At 39.8% G+C, this 7,546-nt stretch overlaps 1 non-coding gene across 1 annotated transcript; it reads right to left on the bottom strand.

The window, feature by feature from the left end:
- Positions 1–7,121: 7,121 nt before the first annotated feature.
- On the bottom strand, positions 7,122–7,229 carry LOC148580423 (small nucleolar RNA R71). The gene has a single exon (XR_015895014.1). It is a non-coding gene; the product is annotated as a small nucleolar RNA R71 (small nucleolar RNA).
- Positions 7,230–7,546: the final 317 nt, after the last annotated feature.

The following is a 7,546-nucleotide window of genomic DNA, read 5'->3' as shown; positions in this document are numbered from 1 at the left end:
ATAACAAACAATAGAAGAATGATGAATGTAACAACAAAGAATTAAGAAGAAGAAGTAGAAGAAAGCATGAATTAAAACCTAGATCTAAAATTTAAACCTAATCCTAATCCTAATCCTAGAGAGAAGTGAGAGCTTCTCTCTCTAAAACTAAAACTAAAACTAGCCTAATGTGTGTGTATGAATCTCTACATGCTTTTCCCTTCATTCCTTGGTCTCTTTAACCTTTTTCCGCCAAAAACTCAGCTCCAAATGGGCTGGAAACACTTCAAATTCACCAGGCACGTGTTCCTCTTTAAAAATCACGTGCGGCCTTTGGCGCGTACGCGCACAGCGCGCGTACGCGCCTTAGGGCATTTTGCAATCCGCGCGGATGTGCACAGTACGCGCGCGCGCCCATGGGCTTTTTCAAATCTTTGGCTTTTCATGATTTCTCCACTTTGTATGCTTTCCTTTCACTCATTTGATCCCTTCTTGGCTCTTTTTCAACCTGAAATCACTAGCAAACACATCAAGGCATGCAATGGAAATGAAAGGTGAATCAAAATTGTCAAATTAAAGGTCTAAAAAGCATATTTTCACATCTAAGCACAAGTACGGAGACAATCACAAAACCATGCTATTTCATTGAATAAATATGAGGAAAGGTTATCAAAATGTTCTAAATTCAACATAAGATAAACCCTAAAAAGGGGGTTTATCAACCTCCCCACACTTAAACCAAGCATGTCCTCATGCTTAACCAAGGATGAAGCAAGGGTATGACATTTATTCAATGCAACTAAACTATCTAAATGCAACTATCTAAATGAATGCAACTAACTATATGAATGCTAATGCTTGGTCAAAACAAATCAAATTCCAAAAGAATACATGCAAGCACAAAGGCACAAACAATGGAAATCGAATCCAACCCACAATTGCATGGAGTTATCATAAGGATTTACAAACTTGCATGAACATAGATGATAGTGGTGAATACATGTAATTGAGCATTTGAACCCTCACCGGATGTGTATCCACTCTATTCACTCAAGTGTTTAGGGGTTGATTCACTCAATTCTCCCCTAATCATATTTTTCAAAGTTTGTTCTTCATCTAACAATCAACAATCATTCAATGCATGCATACAAATATCATGAGGTCTTTCTCAAGGGTTGTAATGGGGCTAGGGTCAAGGTAGGATCATGTATGGTTAAGTGAACTAGAATTTGAATCTTTGATTAGTCTAGACCTTCCCACCTAACCTATGTAATGACCTACACAATTAAGTACTAATCTAACTACTCATCCTCTTCACTTTTTACATACTCATGCATTTTTCTTTTGATTATGACACTTATGCATTGATCTTTATTGAGCTCCACTTTGGGGTATTTTGTCCCCTTTTTATTTTTTTATTTTATTATTATTATTATTTTTTATTTTTATTTTTTTATTTTTTATTTTTTTTACATACAAGAGCATTAATGCATAAGGTTTATATATTTAATCAGTTACATGACTATGCACCCGATTCCCAAATATAGAAAAACAAAACACCAATTTATCCCAACCAATGTTCCTAATCTCCCAAACTTGAATATAAAACACTCTCACTAGCCTAAGCTAATCAAAGATCCAAACAAGAAACTTTATTGTTTTCCGCTTTAGGCTTGTAATGTGCTAAAATAAAGAACAATTGGGTTAAGCATAGGCTCAAAATTGGTTAACAATGGAAAGTAAAAGGTAGGCTATTTGGGTAAGTGAGCTAATAAAATGATGGCCTCAATCATATAAATGCATGTATGCAAGGAATAATTGGACATATAGAATTAAACAAATCAAGGATCACAATCATTGGAGAGGAACAATTTCACACAAGAAGGAAAAATAAGTGGCCATAAGATGTAACCACACCAATAGGCTCAAAACTCACAAGTTTGTGTTCTTAGCTCAAAAACATGATTCACAAAAGTATGAATTCAAGCAAGTTCCACAAAAAAATTTTCCAATCAATTGGGGTAGTGCCCTCTAAATAAATTCTTTTATTTTGAATAAGCCTATCCTAAATGCATTGTTGTGATTAAGAATTTCTCAAATTCCTTAGTTTACCCTCTTTTCCAATCAAAACAATTTCTTTTATGCATAAGGGGTTTAACTAAGTTTTCACCAATTCAAAACATTTCCAAATCACAACCATAACTCTAAAATGCAATATATACAATAAAAGTGTGCAACGACCCAAAATAAAAGTATCCATGCTAGCAAGTATATACAATAATCCCAAAATAGTGCAAAATAAAGTAAAATAAGAGGAACTAAGTGATAATGTCCAAAAAGTGTTCACTGATAAACCACTATTTTATGGTTTATCTTGTGTTTAATTGAGTGGTTTTGTCAAGCCTTTACCTACTTATTCATATGATTTGCATGATTTTATAATCTCTTCCTAGTATTGTTTTATGATTAAAAACTTGCTTCCTAAAGATCTTTAATTAGTATATTTTAATTCTCCTTTATACCATTCGATGCCGTGATCCGTGTGTTAAGTGTTTCAGGCTTCATAGGGCAGAAATGGCTTAGAGAATGGAGAGGAAGCTTGCAAAAAATGGAAGGAACACAAGAAACTAAGAAGATGACCAGCAAACACTGACGCGAGCGCATGGCTGACGCGAACGCGTGGAATAGAGAAAATTGCAGCGACGCATGTGCGTGCCTGACACGTACGCGTGGATTGGAATCTGCACAAACGACGCAAACGCGTGAACGACGCGCTCGCCTGACAAGGAAAATCACTGAATGACGCGAACGCGTGGACGACGCGTACGCGTGACCTGCGCGATCTGCATAATTAACAGAAAATGCTGGGGCCGATTTCAGGCCGCATTTGAACCCAGTTTTCGGCCCTGAAACACAGAATAAAGCCAGGGAACATGCAGAGACTCAACACACCTCTTTACGCAACTTGACACAACTTCACATATTCTCATTAGGATAGTTTTTAGGTTTTTAGATTTGAATTTAGAGAGGATTACTTCCCCTCTAGGTTCTCTTTACATTCATAGTTAATTAGTTTTATGCTTTTGGATATTGAAGAAGTCATTACCTCCGTTGAAGATATTATTCTAGTTTGTTTCTTTACTTACTCTTTTATTTATTCCATATTCTTAATTCTTGTTTAAAATAGTAATTGGATTATGATGACTTGCATCATCTACCCTTCTTTCTTGCATAAAGAAGACCATAAAAGAGCATAAATCTCATTTGATCAGTACAATTCATGCATTATTTGATGAATATTATGGTACACTATTTTGAGATGAGTTGTGCTGAATTTCAGGTGAAAAAGGCATCAAAAATGGGTAGAAGACAAACAAGAAGCTGGGCGTGTGAAACTGGCATGCCACTTGGGAGCAAACGCCACAAAAATGCACTGGCGTGGCACGCCAGGAGCTAGGCATGGCACGCCAGTACTAAAGTCTAGAGGGGAGATCCAAGCATGCATGTGGGCGTGGCACGCTAGGGACTGGGCGTGGCACGCTAGTACAAAATTCCAAAGACCAACAATGGAGGACACAAAAGGGGCGTGGCACGCCAGGTTGGGCGTGGCACACCTAACCCATCAACTACTATGGGCGTGCCACTTGAGCAAAGGAGCATGGCATGCCAACTCGCCATTCCAAGAAGAAGCTCCACTATGGCGTGCCACTTGGTATCGAAGGCATGGAAAGCCAGCTCCAAGAAGTCACTTGGGCGTGCCACTTGAGAACCCAGGCGTGGCACGCCAAGCTTGAAGAGTTCATAAATCCATGGGCATGCCACTTGAACAGCATGGCGTGGCACGCTGGTACAATAATCCAGAGAAGGGGCTGAAGGCAATTGAAGACTGGACGTGCCACTTGAAGTCGAAGGCGTGGCACGCCAACCTCTCAACCTCACTTAGGCGTGCCACTTGAGCAACCAGGCGTGGCACACCAATGCACGAAGATAACAAAAGCAAGGACTGGGTGTGCCACTTGGTATCGAAGGCGTGGCACGCCAACCCAAGCATGTCACTATAGCATGCCACTTGAAGGCTGAGGCATGGCACGCCAACTACTGGAATCAAGACAATATCACGGCCGTGGCACGCCACCCTTTAGGCGTGGCACGCTGGTATAAGTTTCCAGAGAGGATGAAGGAGGCCAATTACATGGGGCGTGCCACTTGGTATCGAAGGCGTGGCACGCCACTCACTATTCTTCACTTAGGCGTGCCACTTGAATCCCAGGCGTGGCACGCCAGTGCCATTCAGAGAGCAAAGTAGCATTTGGGGCATGCCACTTGAGTTCGCGGCGTGGCATGCCAAATAGAGGAACCACTCACTCATAAAGGGGCGTGGCACGCCAGACCCTGGGCGTGCCATGCTAGTTCAACTTTCCAGAGAAGCTTAGCCAAGCATAGAGCAAGGGCGTGGCACGCCAGACCCTGGGCGTGCCACGCTAGTTCAAGTTTCTAGAGGACAAGGAAAAAGGAAAAAGGCTAGGGCATGCCACTTGAGCTCGAAGGCGTGGTACGCCAAGGTTGTTAAAGAGACGAGCGTGCCACTTGAAGGGCTGGGCGTGGCACGCCAAGCTTAAAGCAAAGAGCACGTGACACGCCACTAGAGTGCCAATCACACGCCAGTTGGGAGATCACACTTATTGAGCTTCTTTTCCCTCCAAAATGTAATTTTCTTTTTTTCACTTTTGTAATTCTTTTATTTTACTAGGAGTAGTATAAATACCCCCAAGGAGTACTGAAGAAGGGGGGTTAAGCAGTCAGTTTTAGATCCACTTTTACACTTCACTTTTGAGTACTTTTTGAGCTATGAGTAGCTAACTTCCCTCTCATTGAGAGAGGGAGCTCTGTTGTACTTGATGGATTGATAATAGTGAAATTCTTCTTCTCTTCATCTTCTCTTTGATTTGCTAGAAGGAATTTCATTCTTAATGCTTAGTGTTCAATTATCTTGGAAAAGAGATTGAATGCAATTGGGTTTCATAGGAACCTTGGGAAAGGAAACATGAAACCATGCTTGAAATCCCTTCTCACACTTGAGTAGAATCTGGGTTTTGGTGTTTGGATATGTGACATATAATCCTCCCTCTACTTGGACCTACGATGGTGTGTGGTATAATCAGGGACCAAGCATATCTCTCTTCATGAGCAATTAGACCAAGGAATTGGCTATTGATTAAGATCTGAGAGATTGAGTCACCAAGGGATTGGGGATCAATCAATCATGATTGCCAAGAGGTCAATGAGTTGCATGATTGAAGAGGATATAAGCTAGATTTGATCTAAAGAGACAACATCTCCCAATCTCAATGAATTTCCCCATTCTTATCTATCCATTTCTTTACAGCTTAATTTTACATTCAGCAATCCCCCATTCCCATTTACATTCAAGTCATTTATGATTCTGCACTTTACATTCTGCCATTTCTATTTCTGCACTTTATTGCTTTTCTTTATATTCTAGTCATTTACATTTATGTCATTTACAATTCTGCACTTCACAATCTTATTGATCCATTTGACTAATTCATCAATTAATTAAAACTGCTTGAATTTGCCAATCTCTGTGGATACTATCCCACTCCACTGTGGGTTATTACTTGACGATAATTTTGGTGCGCTTGCCAAAAGAACTAATTCACCAATTTTTGAATGGGGTGTGAATTTTAGTCATCAGATTATTTTCATGAATTGTTAGTACAAAGGATTATTTTATTTTTAATTGATTTCGAATCCCTATTTTATTTAAATTATCATGTCTTCTTCTATTATTTTTATGAGCGTTATATTCATGTCAATGGAGTAGACTCCATACTTGACATGGGGGTTGATTAAAAGGAGACACTTGAGTTGGAAGGCTTAGGTGTTGATTAAACTGGAAGTTGTTGGGTAGTTCTGTATTTACTAACGCTAGACCTTCCTAAGGGAGAGGACTAGGATTTGTGAATAAGGGTTAGCTTAATCACTTGACTTTCCTTTATTTAGTAAGGGTTAACTAAGTGAAAACAATAACCTTTTTAATACTACACTTAAGAGATCCCAACAAGGATAGAACTTCCAATTAATCATTCCCCCAGTCAAGGCTTTTTATCTAAAGTATTAATAATCATTCTTAGTTTTTATTGCTTTAATTTACTATTATTTAATTGTTCATTATTCAACTCTCAAAACTCTCGTGGAAATTCCTAATTAATAAAATAGCATACTTTCTCGCAACTCGTTGGGAGACGACCTGGGACTCATACTCCCAGTATTTTTCTATTCTTAATTTTTGTGACACTCTTTTTAAATTGGTGAGGCGGATTTTACCTGGTTAAGAGCTATACTTGCAACGCTGTTCTATGATATTATAATCTCTTAATTGGCCTAACTTCTGCCACACACCAGTTTTTGGCGCCGTTGCCGTGGAGTTGCAATTGTGTTCTAAATTATTAATTAGTGTACATATTTTATTTTATTTGCATATTTTATTTTTTATTTTATTACCATGAGCTATATGTTTCTTTCATTGAATGACGCGTTCATTGCTTGATCCGAGCTTATCTGCATTTGATCCCGAAATTGAAAGAACTATTTCACGTATTAGGCAAGCTCGACGTAGGTTGGCCTCTGAGGATGGTGAAGTGATTGTTATCGATTCACCAGTCTCATCTGAGGGCGAATCTAAACCGCCATCTGAGAATGAAACAAGCTCCTTTACTATTGATTCAGTTGATTCACGTGCAGATAACATGGCAGCACCTAGGAGGATTACTCTCCAGGAAGCTGGAGCCCCGGATTTTACACTGCAGCTGTATCAAGTGCATCATCCAACTCTGGCTGCAGATTTTGAGCTGAAGACTGCATTAATCAACTTGATTCCCAAGTTTCATGGCTTACCTGCTTAAGAGCCTATTAAGCACCTAAGAGATTTCCAGACAGCCTGTTCTACTGTTAGGCGTCATGGTGCAAATGAAACTTCTATTTTGTTAACCGCCTTCCCGTTTTCTCTTGAGGGAAAGGCAAGAGAGTGGTACTACTCCCAACCTGAAGCGACTGTTACCAACTGGGATACGCTCAGGAGAGAATTTCTGGAAAAATACTTTCCAGCTGAAGTTACTGACAGACTAAGGAAAGAGATCTCATGCATTATTCAAGGAGAATCAGAAACTCTCTATGAGTACTAGGAGCATTTTAAGAACCTTCTGGACGCATGCCCCCATCATATGATTGACAGGCTAGTGTTAATCAGTTATTTCACTCAAGGCATGAAGCCTCGGGATAAAACCACACTAGATGGTGCTAGTAGTGGTTCTCTGAAAAAGTACAAGACCACAGATGAAGCATGGCAACTGATCAGCGACTTAGCTGAGTCTACTAGGAATCACAGGCACAGGAGCAGCCACTCAAAAGCTATTGCAGAGGTCTCCTCCAGCACTAAAACTTCTGCTCTTATACAGAGTATATGTGAAATGACCAACCTACTAAAGCAGATGCAGTTGAACAAACAACAACAAGCTCAGCCTGCCACACCACAACAAAGCCAACA

Source organism: Arachis ipaensis, chromosome B10 (genome assembly GCF_059453495.1).
Source record: "Arachis ipaensis isolate K30076 ecotype BB chromosome B10, ASM5945349v1, whole genome shotgun sequence".
NCBI classification, from domain to species: domain Eukaryota; kingdom Viridiplantae; phylum Streptophyta; class Magnoliopsida; order Fabales; family Fabaceae; genus Arachis; species Arachis ipaensis.
The sequence above is the reverse complement of the archived record's forward strand: the minus strand, read 5'-3'. Positions and strand labels throughout refer to the sequence as shown.